Source organism: Equus przewalskii, chromosome X (assembly GCF_037783145.1).
Source record: "Equus przewalskii isolate Varuska chromosome X, EquPr2, whole genome shotgun sequence".
In the NCBI taxonomy this organism is placed as follows: domain Eukaryota; kingdom Metazoa; phylum Chordata; class Mammalia; order Perissodactyla; family Equidae; genus Equus; species Equus przewalskii.
In genome coordinates, this window is record NC_091863.1 from 105,366,487 (window position 1) to 105,383,434 (window position 16,948).

Below are 16,948 nucleotides of genomic sequence, written 5' to 3' on the forward strand. Positions count from 1 at the left end.
TTCCTCTGTATGTAACTTGTGTTTTTTTTCCCCACTGACTTCTTTTAAGGTTTCTCTTTATCACTAATTTTCTTTTCAAGATTGGCACCTGAGCTAACAACTGTTGCCAATCTTTTTTTTTTTTCTGCTTTATCTTCCCAAACCCCCCGTACATAGTTGTTTATCTTAGTTGCAGGTCCTTCTAGTTGTGGGATGTGGGACGCCGCCTCATCGTGGCCTGACGAGTGGTGGCATGTCCGCGCCCAGAATCCAAACCCTGGGCCACTGCGGCGGAAGGCAGGCACGAACTTAACCACTCGGCCATGGAGCCAGCCCCCTTTATCACTAATTTTAATCAATTAGATTCTGATGTGCCTCAGTGTAGTTTTTTTTCATGCTTTTTGTGCTTGGGATTTATTGATATTCTTGAATTTGTAAGTTCATAATTCTCATCTAATTTGGAAAATGTTCAGCCATTATTTCTTCCAGTATTCTTCCTGTCCTACCTCCTCCTTTTCTATCCCTCTAATTAAATTAAATGTTCATTAGGATGATTACAATTGTCCCACTGCTCACTAACACTATGTTAACTTTTTCTTTTTTTCCTCCCTTTGTTCAATTTTTCATAGTTTCTAATGCTATCTCTTCAAATCCAGTAATCCTTTCTCTGCAAATTCCACTTCCTCTATTTATAACTTAAACACTGATAATCCTCCAGATCTTTCCCATGTCACTTTTTCTTCTCACTCTGTGTACTCATCCATTTCCAGGGCTTCAGTTACCATTTCTATTCCGATCACTGCTAAAACTGTATCTTTAGTCCAGGCCATTCAATATTCCAATTTTTCTGACTGCCTATTTGACATCTTCCCCACCTTGACCTAAAGTCACTTCACCTCACATAGAAACTATTTTCTTCTCCTGTATGTTGTACTATAGTAAATAGCTACACAAAACATCTAGTTACCAAAACCAGAAGTATGGGTCTCGTGGAAGACCTCCTTTTTCTCCAACCCCAACACCTATTTGATGACTACATTCTGTCAATTTTATCTGCTTAATATGACTCAGGTTGTTCTGCTTCTCTCTATTAAAATTACCGCTCTATTGGCTCAAGCTCTAGGTTTTTCTCATGTATATTATTGCAACAGTCTCCCGTCCTTTATAAGTCTCTTCCAACATTTCCTGCGCTCTGCCTTCTGCAGAATGATTTTCTATTATGCAAATCTGATCATGTCATTCTTTAAATTCTTATGGACAAGATATAGTTCAAATTTCTTCACATAGGGTACAAAGACTCCCATGATCCTTTGCCTACTTCACTTACATAAGCTTTTATAGATCCTCTATGCAAGAAATCCTTGACGACTATTTGCATTTCCTTGAAGAAGCTATATTGTTTCATACCTCTGTGTCTTTTCTTAAGCTGTTCCCTCCTCCTAAAGTATCCTTTTCACCTTTTTGTATAGCAAACTCTCACTCATCCTTTCAAACCCAGCTCAAGAGTTCATTTTTCCGTGAAGTATTTCCTGAGCCACCCAAAGTAATAACTCCTTTCTTTCGAGCCGCCAAAGTACATGGTGCCTCTATTATATCATTTTTACACTCTGTTGCAAATATTTATTCATGTCAGTCTTCCTTACTATATTTTGTGCTTCTTGAAAGCTTAAACTTTGTTTCATTTCTGTATCCCTAGGTTTCTAATACAGTGCTTAACAAGTGCTCAATAAATAAAAAGTGCTCAATAAATAAAAATAAAAAGTACTCAATAAATGTGTATTGATGTATATTTTTCCATGCATATAAAATTGGTAAGAGGTATGGCAGGATTTGAGTCCAGATTTTTATGAATTCAAATCCTTGTTTCACCCACTATAACATTCTGTTTTTAAGTTAAATGCCCCAATTCCTTGAATCTTTCTTCTTGAAGTTTCCTCTATTTGGACTTATTTGATCATCTCGAACTCTAACACACACTTTCTCTCTTCCTCATTGTCCAGTTTTGTCTACAGGCATTTTAAAGTGTAATATTTTTAAGTCTGGAAATCTATAGAACATATGGAAGTTTGTATTTTCCAAATATAGCTGCAACAATATCTCATATTCCATATGCTGTTCTGCAATGTCACTCTTCCATCAAGAAGTAGAGTCTATTTCTCCAGTTCTTTGAGTCTGCATGGGACCTGTGACTGTTTGACCAATAAAACACAATAAAAGTGATGCTGTTACTGTTTTTGGAATATCTCTTAACTGATCTGTCAGTTTCCACTTCCTACATCTTGAAAGCCAGCCAACATGTCACTTCTCTGAGACCACCAACGCTATGAGAAGCTCAAGTCATGTGGAGAGGCCCTGGAGGATGAGATGTCGCATTAAGAGAGAATGAGAAAGTCCAAGGTTTCAGACCTTGAGATGCCAGACATGCAGATGAAGAAGCTATATTGAAAGTGGAGTGTCCAGTCCTAGTTCTTCAGCAGACTCCAGATGAATCAGAGACAAACCACCAACCAAGGCCTTCCAAAATTCTTGGTTGCTGAAATTGTGAATAAAATAAAACTGTTGCTTTAGGTCAATAAACTTTGGGTGGTTTGTTACACAGCAACAGATAACCAAAATGGAGGGGAAGGGAATATGACTAACATGTCTGTCATCACAGAAGGCTTAGAGTAAAAACTTTTTCCCTAAGACCCAAAATATCAAGAAGAGGAAGTCAACCTAGAGTCTGAAAAGCAAAATAAGAACAAATAAGAGGCCCTCATAATACCTTTAGCAGGAAATAAACATGTAGAGCTAAGCATCCCTTGAAGTGGCAGAGACAAAATATAAATGAGTTCCAAACAGGCAGGAAAAAAAGGATTGATTTTCAATAGTACAGATGGCAAGGAGCAAGGAAAGGTAACAGTTATTTTGGAGGGCAGAGAGAGTGTTCCCCAAAGTCAGGACAGGCTGGAATAATGGGATAAATATAAAAGATAGAATTTAGCAAGTATTAATTAAAAATGATGCAATCAAGTCCAACCTGCATATGTATAAAAATAAATAATTAGCGCAACCTGTGAAGTAATAATTTAGGTGCCAGTAACTAGTCAGAGAGGTAATAACTTCTTAAACCACATTATTAGAAGTGGAGAAGTCCAATCAAGGAGTCTGATCATCCTTTTTCACTCAAAAAACACTTGGAATATTGTCCTCAGTTCTGTGAGAAATCGGGAGAATGAGCAGACTAAAAGCCACATGACCTGCAGGAACTGTTGATCTTTTAGGTCTCTGTCAACTCAGAGTCTCCAAATGTAGATTTAGATGCACTCTTAAAATTCTGAAGGTCTCATGCAATTCCTTAATACCATGCCCTGGCCTGGATCCACTGTAGTGGTGTTCTTTAAATCCAACTGCATAATACTATAACAAGATCTGGAAAGGCAGAGTCCAGAGGGAAAATTGCTTCTGGGCTTTCTCATGGTAAGATTTGATTAAGGCAGGCTTTCCTGTAAAACTGCTCAGGTAGACTGGGGTGGGTCTTGTTTGCATGGCCCTGTTATCTTACAAAAAGGAAGGATTTCCAATTTCCCTTCTAGAAAGAGCCAGCAGGCCCAGGGTCAAGGTCAGTTGGACATGACTTCACCAGAGTTTTGCCCCTATGTGCTTTGCTTTGTGATGTATGACTCACCATAATTAAATTTTGAGCTAGATTAACTGTAATTCCTGCACTTATTAGGCGATCAGGGTTTAAAGCCCTTGTAAAAGAGGATGAGCTGTTCACTCTGATAATACAATTAACTACCCAACAGAGCTAATATTTTATTTTGGGGAAGAGTAAGTTTTGATTAATGATGCATTTTATTTCCCAAATCCCTGCAGCAGTGGGTCACAACTTCAGTGAGAAAGCCAAAGAAAAATTGTAAAATTAGAAAATTCAGAGTGTTATAAGGTAGATTAGTATTGCCTCTCTAGAGTTGGCTTTTCCCTTGGAACCCACTTCCAAGACTCGGTTCCCTTGGGGACATATGTACTTCAGGATTCTCCACAGCAGTGTACACCTGGAAACATTTCTGGAAGCACTTATTTCCCTTATTTCCTCTTACAGAAACAGGGCATAATATCAGCATTTTAAAGGTTCTTTGGCAATATTTCCGAAGCAAGATCTACGTGAAGAGAGGACTGGTTGGGAGGGATCAGGAAATGCTTCCTGGAAAAGGTGATATTTGAGAAGAGCACTGACTCAAGGCTTGCATGAGAATGGCACATGGTTTGGGGTCAAGGAAATCAGTTAGAAGTTTATTTTAGTAATCCAAGTGAGAGATCAGTAGTAGGGATGGAGAGAAACAGACATATTCAGCCAATATTAAAGAAGTAAAAAACTGAAGGAATTGTTGACTGGTTGGATGTTTGGAGGACAGTGAGTTGGGAGAGTCAAGGAAAATTTCCAGATGCTTAATTTGGGTGATAGGGCATATTATGGTAGATTAGGTGATAAAGTATGTTTTGTATGAGAAGATTATTTCTTCTAGAAAGGTGGAGAAGATTTTGAGTTCGATTTAACTGTGGCACATCAAGGCAGAGATGTCTAACAGGCAGCTGGATGTGTGGGTCTAAGACTCAGAAAAGGGAAGATATAAATTTAGAAGTCATTGACATAGTATTTGCAGCCATGGATGTGGACCAAGGATATAGTGTTTAAATTAGACAATGAAAAGAGAACTTAACTCAGGGGAAGAATAACTCTAAAGGGATGAGCCAGGAAGGAGACTGAGCAGAAACAGCTATGGGTGGCTTTAACTGTGGGGAACTGAGGACCAGTGAGGCAAAGGACGGGGAGGACGTCTTGGAAAATGAATCAGCCTTCTCAATAAGCAGGATTGGTGGGAGAGGGGCTGAGGAAGACACTGCAGATTTAGGGTTTAGCACAAGCAAAGGCACAAAAGGTGAATTGGGGAAGATGTCAAAGCAAGAATTTCAGCGAACTAAATTAAGCTTTTTCTCCGAAAATAGTTTGCCATCATTTCCCACCCTGTCAAGGAACCTCAGTATGACTTCTCCCATTCTGGAGTTCACGTAGGTATCACCTTTTTTCCTTGGCCTCTGGCTCCCAGAGAGCAGAATCCATCTTTTCCTGCCTTCCCCAAATTCTTCCTTGTGCAGTCAGTGCTGCTGGCCTCTGAGAAGGATGGAAGATGAGGCTGGGCTTGCAGTATTCAAAGCCTACCACAATCTGGCCCAAACTTATCTTCCCATCTTGTCTTTCCTTTCTTGTGTCCAATTCCAGCTCCATCAAAATACAACTATGCACTGATATCCATCTAACTCATCTGATTTATTACCTCTGTGCCTATGTCGTTTTCTTTCCCTGGAAGTCCCCTACTCCCACCCATTTACCATTCCTTTAAATTCTATTTATCTTTCATAAGTCAAGCTCATCCCTCAAACAGATGTGAGTCTTCTTTCTAGACTACCAGAGCATTTTGCTCTCTTATGTCATGAATCCTACTTTGCTATGTATTTGGAATTAGTCGTGTCTGTTTCCAATTTTTCTCCCTAGACTGTGGTGAATTCCTTGAGGGCCTGGACCATGTCCTGCCCTTCCTTGTGTCTTACCCACTAGTGCCAAGTGCAATGCGTGGCACATACAAAATGTTCAATAAATGTTTATAGAATGAATGAGTGAATGAACAAAGGAAAGAATAAATGATTTGTCGAAGAGCTCAGTGCTAATCTCAGAAAGAACACTTTCCCATCCCCGGCCCCCAGATCCCAAATGTGGTCTTATTACAAGTCATAGGTCTTGACTTACTCCAGCAAGAAAAAGGTTTTGCTATATATCATGCCAAATCTGTCTGTGGTCAGGTGCACAGTAACCTATTTTCTGTGTTTTCATTTATCCACATCCAACTGTGAACTAATGCTGTGATGTAGGGGAAAGAGCCTTGCCTGGGTTGGAATGCTGATATTGTCTGTTACCTACCCTCTGTGAATCTAGGATAGGTCACTTGCTCTCTCTGTGTTCTGTAAACAGGAGTGTCCCTCCTTACTTTGCTTCCCTCCCAGTGCTGCTGTGAGGCCCCAGAATTATATGGTGTGTACAGGCTTTTTGCAAAAATAGACTCTGGACTTAGGTGAGGTGTTGTCATTAACAAGGCAATTAATCTGGTTTGGAAAAAGGAGATCCGGATCCTGTCCTGGTTGAACCAGGATGTTTTTCTAATCACTATGCTGGCTGCTGCAGAGCCCTGGGACATGACTTTGAGTTATGTAGATGACACTTGTTAATGACAGAACAATCTATAGGAGGATGAGCTCAAATATGGTGGAGAGTCTAAGGTAGCTAGATTGGCTAGTGACAAGTAGAAAAGAGACTCTGCCTGGAGTTGGTAATGAGATCATCAGGGCAATATTACAGGGAAATGGAAGAGAAAATTGAGCCAAAGTGTGGATTTTCAAGCACTTTGGGGAGGGGGTGTGTGTATGTATGTGTATATGTGTGTGTCTGAGGGGGAATCAGGGATCATTAACAGCAGTAACTCTCATCACTTGCATAATAGCCCTTGACAACTTGCAAAGCATTCTCACAGCCCCCATCTCTGATGTCAGAAAACAGTATTTCTACTTCCCAAGATAACCTCAACTAGAGCAGCATCTCAGTCTTAACCTTTCCTTTCCTCCCCTATCCTCTCTTCACCTTTTCTCTCAGCCAATAGCTTCACCCAAACTTAGGGCCCTCAGGAAGATTATAGAAACAGTCTCAGAGAGTGAAGCAACTTGTCCAAGGGGCAAAGCTGGAACTAGAATTTTAGTCTGATGTCCTATTTTTCTTTAATATTTACCTTTTTTCCTGTGCATAAAAGCTACAATGCTTGCTGTAGAACATTTGAGGAAAGGGGAGACCAAGGCAAGTACAAAGAAGAAAATATAATTCACTTATAATCCAATCTCTCAGAGGTAACTGTCAATACTGGGTCCACATCTCCTTCCAGCTTTTTTCTATGCAATTTGACATGCTCAAGATTCTACTAAATATAAAATTGTGCACTCCGGCATACTTTCTAGTGCGTTAGGATCTGTGTAGTTCTCTTCTCTACTACTAACCTTCATGCATACCCTCTTCCAAACTCTTCAAGATCTCCGTTTGTCAAATAGGGTTTGTAGTAATACCCCACCAGCCTCTCACAGCTGAAGTGAGCATCCTTTGAAATTTGAAAAGTAAGAGTATTTTGAAAATCTCAGCATGTGATATGTGGAGAGGGTCTCAAGTGCAGGACTTTGGCTTACACCAACGACAGGCTACTCTGGCCCCTTCTTTAGTAAAACTCCTGTCTCCTGTCCACTCACTGGAGGCGAAACTTTCCAGGAGACTCCTTTCCCCTTAAGTCTTCCCTCTCTTGTCTCCAATCCAAACTCAGGTGACGCTTAAGCAATCACCTGCAAGGGTGAATGGGATTTGATGATATTAAATATAACTTAAGAGCATGAACAGGTCCTCTTGTACTTTTCCAAGCTCACAGTTTAAAAAAACAAACTCTTATTGACTCATGGGTTTTTTTCCCTATTGGGTTAATTCTTTGTCTGCAGATATTTGACTGTTATTAATGTTTCTATAGATGACAGAAACAGGAAGTGAGTGGTCCCTGGAGTAAGAGTTCAAATCTATATGGAATAAACTCCCTAGAAATATTCATCAATTGTTAGCTTATACTTTCAGTCGTGGGACAGTTCTTCATTGAGAGATGTAGAGTGGTGTGATGGCCACTGTGGCTTAGTCCCCTGGGAACTGAGATCACTGAGAATCCTAGATTAATGCTTCATTGAGCTATGGGTTTCTGGCATTGGAGTGGATAAGTTTCAGATGATCAGGTAGCTCAAGGAGGGAAGCGGGAAGAGTGCTTCTTTCCCCCAGATACTCATGCCCTTGATCTACCCAAAACTATGGTTATGTAGCCACTTATATTTATTTTATACATCAAAGATCAATCCTACGGCACAAAGCAGCATTTCTCAGTGTGTGGTCCATGAACTACCTATATCAGAAGCACTTTAGTCGAGACCTAGGAATCCGCATTGGAAAAACATCCCAAGTGATGCAGATGCACATCAAAATTTGATCCCTGATATTCCAGTCCCTGAAATGCTCTGTGAGAAAAAATGGATGTCATGGTTAGAGAAGTTTTGGACTGACACAGTGCCTACTGCGTCCCCTTCTTAGGAGAGTCATAATGTATATTAGCATATTAAAAGCCCTGAGAAGTCCTTCTATAAGGCAACAATCTTATGTCCACTAATATAAGATTAAATAAATTGTGATATGGATACAAATAAACTCTTACGCTGTATTTTTTAAAATCAGGTAGCCCTCAAAGTACTGAGAAACAGCATGGTGTAGATATTAAGAGCATAGGCTCTAGAACTAGAGAGGCCTGAACTCAAATCCAACCTATGTCATTTAATTACTGTGTGAGCTTGAGAAAATTCTCTGAAGCTGTTTTCTTTTCTCTACAATGGGGATAGTAGTAATAGTACGCATCTCATGGGGTTATTGTGAGTTTTAAATGAATTAAAACATGAAACACTTCTTAAAAATTTACTTGCCACATGGAAAATGCGCAATAATTATTAGCTCTTATGATCACTCGCATGGGAAAATTCCCATGGCATATTCTTAAATAAAAAACAAGGCCAGGAATAATATGTATAGCATGCTTTCATTTGTGTTAATAAATTGCATATAATAAATAAGTTTGCAGAAAAACGAGTTTAGAAGGATATTTACTATTCTGTTAACAATGGTTATCTTTGGGGTTAGAGGTTGGGACAGAATCAGACTTCCACTTTTTATTCTAAATAATTTGGTGAGTTTTTCTTTTTAAAGAAAACACACATCTGGGAGATAAAAAGAATATTGCCCAGGGGCCAGCCCCACTGGCCTAATGGTTAAGTTTGGCACACTCTGCTTCAGTGGCCTGGGTTTGGTTCCCAGGCATGGACCTACACCATTTGTCTATCAGTGGCCATGCTATGGTGGTGGCTCATAGATTGGCAACAGATGTTAGCTCAGGACGAATCTTCCTCAGCAAAAAAAGAGGAAGATTGGCAACATATGTTAGCCCAGGGCAGATCTTCCTCAGCAAAAAAAAAAAAAAAAAAAAAAAAAAAAGTATCTTGCCCAGAATGGAACCTGAGTATAGCCTGGACAACGAGGAATACTCAAGTGGGTAGGAGTATTGTTCTCTCCCATTCCTGGATAGGCACACTCCGGCTACATTTAGCTTTTTGTGTGTGTGTGTGCCAGCCTCACCATTCTTCTGACTCACTGAGCTGTCTGCCTGCTGATCCCCTCTGCCTTCTGTACTCTGATGGCTGCTCTGTATATAAACCTTTGTACATGTGAATTTTGTATTCTTAGTGCTGGACATTGCATTTCACAGAGGTCAGCCAATGTTCCAGGCTACCAATATTGTTTTGTATCCTGATTCTCACATCCAATCTGTCACCTGGACTCTCTAGCTTCCCCGCATCCTCACTCCCAGAGAGAATGAATATTTATCTTTGTGTGAGCCGTGGATAAGAACGGTGACTTGACTGGGACTGATGTAGAGATCTGTGACCAGTCACCAAAGACCCTGATCTACATATCAGCAGTCTCCTGCTTGCTCTAGAGTCTCACCTGGTGCCTGTATTTCTTCACTTGATCTACAAAGGAATCATGAGAGTCTAAGTCAAAAGCCTTGTTAAAGTCCAGATGCATCCTGTCTACAACATTCTCCCAATCCACAAGCCTTGTAACCTTATCAGAAGAGCAAATTAAGTTAGTTCTGCCATGACTTGTTTTCCTAAAGGCCCTACTTAGTGTTATTACTAAAAGAGATTTGATTTGAGCCCAATTGTGGTTTCATTTTAGACATATTTACTGTATTTCCCTACCTGCTCAGCATCCCCCCCCCCGTCCCCCCAAGGTCTGCCTGGTCGCTGGAGGTAATCGCATATATAAATTCATGCAAAAGTACTAATGGAAAACAAAGGCTTATATGTACTCTTTGCAATATAGCAGCAGGAAAGAATTACCCTAAAAGTAGAAATGTTGCCATGCACATGTGAATTTTGGATTCCTAGTGCTTGACATTGCATTGTGATAGATGGAGGACATATTTTGGGTAGAGGAGGATTTTGATGCTCTTCATACTACAGGAAGCTTCTTTATCATTCTACCTGTGACCTGAGCTTAATAATGGAGGACAATGTTAGTTTCCTATGGCTGCTGTAATAAATTACCACAAATTGTGTGACTCAACACAACATAAATTTATTATCTCATAATCTAGAGGCCAGAAGTCTGATATCAGTTTCACTGGGCCAAGATCAAAATGTTGGCAGGGCCATACTCTCTCCAGATGCTCTAGGGGAGAATATATTTTTTGCTTCTTCCCCTTATGATGGCTGCCGACATTCCTTGGCCTGTGGCCTCATCACTCCAATCTCTGTATCCCTGGTCATATTGCCTTCTCCTCTTCTTCCGTCTATAATCTTCCTCTGACTTACTCTTATAAGGACACTGTGATTGCGTTCAGGGTCCGGCTGGATAATTCAAGATAATCTCTCCATCTCAAGATCCTTAAACACATCTATAAAGTCCCATTTAAGGTAATATTCATAAATTCTGGGGATTAGAATGTGGATACTGGGGGAGGGGCATTATTCAGCCTACCACAAAGACTAATACGAAATGACTAATGCTTTCCCCTGTCATACTGTTCTCAGCCTCTCGGTTTATCTAAGTACAAAACAGACAACAGGAATAGAGAAAAGCAAAGTCTTGCAGAAGATACTACTAGCCTTCTTTCCCTCTTTTGGCCTCTGGTGGTATGTCCAGTTGTGGATTTGTTCATGTACCTGTCTGGGTCCTGACCCTACACACCCTGCTGTGAAATAGTGCAGTATAATCCACTCCCAAAATTCATCTTTGCCAGTTTTCACTCATTTGGGTGGTTTTTGACCTCTACAGCATAATTGCTGACACAGGTTGGAAATTTAACAGGGAGAAAGATTGATTGGCTCACCGATAACATTTGTCTCTTGCGCTGGCAGTGAGCACAGAGGAGCCATTTATGCAATCTAATTATTACGTCAATTGGGGGATGGAGTAATGTTTCCCAGATGTCATTTGGCACCTGGAGAGCTGCAAATCAGCACAGCCATATAGGAAACATTAATATAGACCATTGATTGGATTCATTGATCCCACCCTCTCCCTCTCCCCCTCCCCACTTTGGCTTCTTATTTTGGTTTGGAGTGAAATGCAAAAGATGTGCTTTGCCTCTTCTAGCTGCCATGTTCGAGCAGAGGACTGGATTGATTAGATGTCTTTTACAATTAAATGTACTTAAGGAATGATGTGCATTTCTGAATCACTGTCCTTTTTCCTGACCTTGTGTCATTCAAAATACTTGTGGCCAGTGGGAGTGAGATCTGGGCTCTAAAGGAACCTGAAATAGGCAGGAGGGAAGAGTAATGGGCAAAGATGCTGTTTCAATCCGGGCATCCTGGGCCTGTGGAATATGTACATAGAGCTTTTCACCAAGCCCTTCACCCTCATTGTTACAAGAGCTCCTTGGTGTTAAAGCATTGTAAGCCCCAAAGGGGGCTTTGTTTCTTGAATGATTCTTTTTATCAGAAACTGTGGTTTGGGATTAGCCTCAACAGAATGCAGGGCCCTACAGCCTGAGGAAAGAGAATGTTAGGATATTGGAGAGGTTTATTATATCCCATTTCCTTGGCATTTTCCTTCCCCAAATACTTCTCCTTCTTATAGGCAGTTCCCTGAAATTTCTTTACCGATTGACAAAGCTTTCACGCCACAATTGGAGAAAAAAAAGCTTAAAAATTTTAGCTTAAAATGTAGCTAAGCCCAGGGAGAAAGAACACAGATAATTAAATTTATACTAAGGAGTAATTGACTGCTACTACAGACTCCTAGATGGTCTCTCAGATTTGAAAATGGCTTCACAAACCCCTAGCCCAAACTCCTGTTTTAAGGAGGAGGAAATTGAGAATTGACTAGCCCAAAGTCCTATAGCAATTTTGTAGCAGATTCTTTTCTGAAAGGTTTTAATTGGGGAGCACCTTAAAGGCATTGAAGACAAATATTTCTGATGGTGTTATGAAGGGGCAGTTCTGGAGCATTCTAAACTCAACTATAACATCAGGTCAATCACTAAAGGACATAAAGTAGTCTATCATCAATGCTCAAAACACACTCTTCCCTCAGCCATGCCCTGGTGGTATTCGACAATAGCCCATATAATTTATTCCTCGTTGTCCCCTTAGCATCTAGCAGAGGGCTTGCTTGCCACATAAAAGGCATTCAGCAAGTGTTTGATGAGTGACTGAATGTCTCCAGAAATAAGAAAGCTTTACACTGAACTCTCTGTACATCTCACTGTGCCTCCTGTGTACACACCACTTAAATGGCTGCCTAGGTTTGGGGCTTTGCTCTTGGGTGACACAAATAATAGTGTCAGTAGTTATGGAGCAAAATGAAAGTTACCCAGTCTACTCAGGGTTGAAGCCACAATCTTAGCCTTCCTTGTAGCATATAAAGAACTGGTCTGAGATGTATGAAGCAAAGATCATGGTATCCATGTGTCCTTGGAGTCCAGAGCCACCAAGTCTATCTTTGAGCATCATGGGCATCCTAAGACAGGAAATACAGCTTCTAATTGGGAGCCAACATACCTTCTCTAACAAACTTCTCTCACTCTCTTGGGAGGAGGAACTCTTCCCTGGCTGTAGTTTTGGATATAGGGTAGGAATATAGAGGGCACCATAGGGTTTTGGACAAACCACTTGGATATTTGTAGCTTATGGGAAGGAAATAGTAAGAGTCTCGCCTGTTAGGATCTGCCCTTAGCTTCAGTCCTACAACGCCCACTCCCAGCAGTTCTACCTGCTTGTTCTCTCCCTTTGCCAGTTCACCTGCACTCACCTGCAGGGACTGGGCCTGGGCGTGGCTCCTGGCCCCCAGCATGCCTACCTCTCATCAGGCTGCCTCGATTAGGTCCCACTGCTCATGCCTTCTGTGCTTCATGGCAAAAGTTTTCGGTCAGGGATGCCAATGGGGAGACAGGCAGCCCTTGAGGCAGGGCTACCCATCAGCCTCAGAGGAAAACAGGATCCAGCAGCCGAGCCCACTCCAGTTGGCTGATGGCTCAGCATTGGCTGAGAGTCCAGAGAGCCTTCAGTTGGTCTGAACCAATGAAAAGGAGCCAAAGATACAGTCTCTCTGGCCATTAAAGAGATACTTCCACCTATGATTGGCCCTGGGGTACTTCACCTCAGGTTTCTCCCATTGGCTTGGAACAGCATGCTGGCAGCCAGGGCATCCTGTGGTGAGCAGGCACCTACGTAGGCATGCAGTCAGGCACAGTCTGCTGCTGGGCATTCAGTTAAGAGGCAGATAGAGGAGGAGGTATCAAGATCCTCCTCCCTCTGCTTAACTGGTGACATCTTGGGGGCCCACTCACTTCTCCTTTCTGTGCCTCTCCCCTCGGGCTGAGCCTGCTTGCTCTCCTGGTCCCATTCCCCAAAGGACTTCGATTTCCAGGTATGGTGGTGACTGGCAACACAAGGGTAAGAAGTAGCCTTTTTTCAGGGTTATTTGCATTGCATTCAGGGGATTCCTGAAATCTGAAAGGCTGTGACAGTCCAGAGAAATCATAGCTTCACAGAATTTTTGTGCCAAAAGGGAACTTTGGAATATTTCCCATTTTACAGATGAGGAAGAAAACTGAGGTGAACTCAGAGAGGTAATAGAATTTGGTCAAAGTCATACAGCTAGTTAGTGGCAAGCCTCCTGACCATAGACAAGGGCAGTTTCTGATGCATCACAAATGAATCTCGAACTGTGGTATTTCATGTAAGGGTACCTTTCTATTTCTAGACAAACCTGTCTCTACCTGTCTATTTCTAGACAAACCACAGATTGTCTGCCCTGAGAAACTCCTAGTCCTACCGGGGAGCATTTCAGACCACAGATGTGACTTAATTAACTTTTTTTCAATGAAGTTTTCAGCTGTGTCTTCAGTGGATGGAGAAGGAAGCTTATGCCATAAGCATTCTCTCATTTCCTCTTCTTGTGATTACCAACCCACGGTAGTGAACTGACTGTTACCAGGGCTCTGAAGTCATATAATCAACTATCTACATAGGAAGTTGTCCAACTGGGGACTCTAGCCACTAGCACCATGACGTTTGAGCCATCACTGTTCGAGATGCAGCAAAGGAGCAAGTTAATTACTAAATTGAACAAGGTCTGAGCCTAAGCTACTGCCACATTAATATGAGTGCTTCATTTATCATGCATTTATCCTCCAAGTCCCCTTTAGGTGAGAGACCTTGGTCTGTTCTTTCCTATCTAAGATGAGCCCCCGGAGAGTGCTGAAATCCTGGCCGTGGGTAGCTCTGTATCACCAACAACACGAAAACATAAAGGGATTTTGATTGCTCTGTCCAGTCTCCCTCCATTGCTTCTATTTCCTTGATGCTCCTGCTTTCTTCATTCTCCTTTTCTTATCTGTTAAAGGCCACCTTAAGTCCCGCCTTCTCTGGGAGCCTTCCCTCACTAGTGTTGTCCACATCAATCTCTCCCTCCTTTGGATTCTTACTGTCCTTCCAGCTTGTCACAAGAAATGACATTTAATTACATCCCATTTTTAAAAATTTTTCATTATTGGTTTCATGTATGTTAATCTCATCCTCTCAACCAGATTGTAAGTTCCATAAGGTCAAGGTACACATTTTATACTTTTTAGTGTGCCCCACAATGTCTGGTGAACATCCAAATTAGACTGGAATCATACCTTTTGTAATGACATGGAAACACTCACGATACACTTAAGTGTATAACTCAAAATATAAAGCTATGATCACAATTTTATAAAAAGATGTAAAATAAAAGCAAGCAAGCAAAAATGAAATATGCTCAAATGTGTGAAAGATGGGATGATAGATGAATGTAAACTTTCATATGTTTGCCTGATTTTCCAAGTTTTCACCAAAGAGTATGATTACTCTTATGAGAAACAATAAGTAGTTTTCAAAAGAATATCAGAAATTCATGGCTGCTGAAAACTAGAGTAGGAAGAGATCTCAGACATCATGTAAGTCCTGTCCCTTTGTTTTAACATTGAAAAGTCTGGGGCATTGCTATGGGAGATAGCAAGCTAGTAACTCAGTCTCTACTTTCTAGGAGCGAACAGCCCAGTGTCCTGGAGCTTTCTAACCTCTCCTCAAATTCTCCTTCCTCACCGGGTTCCCCCTCTAGGCATTGGTCCTGGAAGTAGCTGAATGATTTTTCTCCTGCTGAATTTTCCCATGATTCCTTGGCATCTCCTGGGTAGGGGAGCCTGAAAGTTTGATTTTGACTCATGCTCTAGTTCCTTGCTAGTCTCTTCTGGAACTCCCTGCTTTCCATCTGGAGCATCCTAGTACAAAAGGATATAGTATCCCTGTATTTAGGTGACTGGAAGTAAAAACACCTATCTCTGCCCTTAACTGGCAATATAAACTCACTGCACTCTGAGTAGCTGCTGGGAAGGGTGGTTTCAAACTAACTGCCACTCAATACCTTTGCGAAGCCTGGTTCAGAGCAATGCTATTTAAAGAGGATCACCTGAAGATACATACAGCCCATTCATTCCTTTCATATTGGACCCAACAGAATAGCCCCAGGTACTTGCCATGTCCATCTTTCCCTTCTAGTTAGGTTTATTTCACAGGTCCATAGTCAGGAAAAAGGCTGGCTGTTTTATACACAGGAGTGGCCACTGATTGGCCCAATGGTGGCCAACTGACCCAAGGCAGGCCATCCATGATGTGGTAACAGACCTATGTGATGGATTTTTCTAATAGTGTTCCTCTTGCCTGCAGTGAAATCTAATGTACTCACAGTTGAGACTCTTGGTTAAAGCTATGAAGACTCTTGTTAAATGCCCATTTGTTACTTATTTGGGAGGATAAACACAGGTATTGCATTCATCCACACTTCCATCCATCCACCAAACAAGCATTGAGTTCTTACTACAGATAATTAATCTTTATTTGCACCTCCAAAACCACAAAGCTATGAAAATCAAAAACTTTCTTACAAGTTTGATGCTAAAACTCATTTTTTGTGTGTGTGGTGAGGAAGATTGGCCCTCAGCTAACAACTGTTGCTAATCTTCCTCTTTTTGCTTGAGGAAGATTTTCCCTGAGCTAACATCTGTGCCAATATGCCTCCATGTTTTGTATGTGGGATGTTGCCACAGCATGGCTGGATGAGTGGCGTGTAGGCCCGTGCCCGGGATCCGAACCCGCAAACCCTGGGCTGCCGAAGCAGAGCATGTGAACTTAACCACTACGTCATTGGGCCAGCCCCAAACTCATTTTAACTTACATTAAGATATTGATAGTCTTTTTTGTCCCATTTAGTATGAATATTCATGTATTTCATGACAGAAATATTAATGTATTTGATTATGGGGAGCTATGCCATAACCTGCTGGAGGTATTATGTGATATAGGCAAATACACAGGATTACCTTGATAAAATCCCTAAAATTCTGAAAAATATCTGTCCCCAAGGATTTTGGATAAGGCACTTTAGCCTTGTAAGATTCGGGGGCACAGTGGGGTTGGTACCCTACCTGAGTCGGCCAGGAGTAGTGGAAGCTGCGCAGCGAAACGAGTAGGCACGCAAGTCTTTGGAGAGGGAGGGCTCTCTGAGGTTCAAGCCAAGGAAACTCAGTTGGGTTACTCAGTCATTGGTCCATAGGGCAAGAACAAGGCTGAAAATAGAAAACAAAATAAAGACTCAGGGGAAAGATAGAAGCGAAATGAAGCAAGAATAGTTTGAGAATGGGAGGAATGAGAAGGAGCATAGATAGTATCTTTGACTCCAGTCAGTTGGTTGACAGCTATTTAGGTATAAGTGTGGGTCAGGCAGGCT

At 41.4% G+C, this 16,948-nt stretch overlaps 1 protein-coding gene across 3 annotated transcripts in view; it reads left to right on the top strand.

Moving 5' to 3' along the window:
• The window catches only part of ARHGAP36 (Rho GTPase activating protein 36), a 132,708-nt gene that overhangs the window by 65,951 nt on the left and 49,809 nt on the right, over positions 1-16,948 (top strand). Inside the window, exon 1 of one of the 3 annotated variants that reach the window (XM_070606683.1) lies at positions 13,448-13,564. The exons of the other annotated variants lie outside the window; for them this stretch is intronic. The gene's annotated coding sequence lies outside the window, so the exon portion shown is untranslated. Of the gene's footprint in view, positions 1-13,447; positions 13,565-16,948 lie in introns of those variants that run through there. 3 annotated transcript variants of the gene reach the window in all.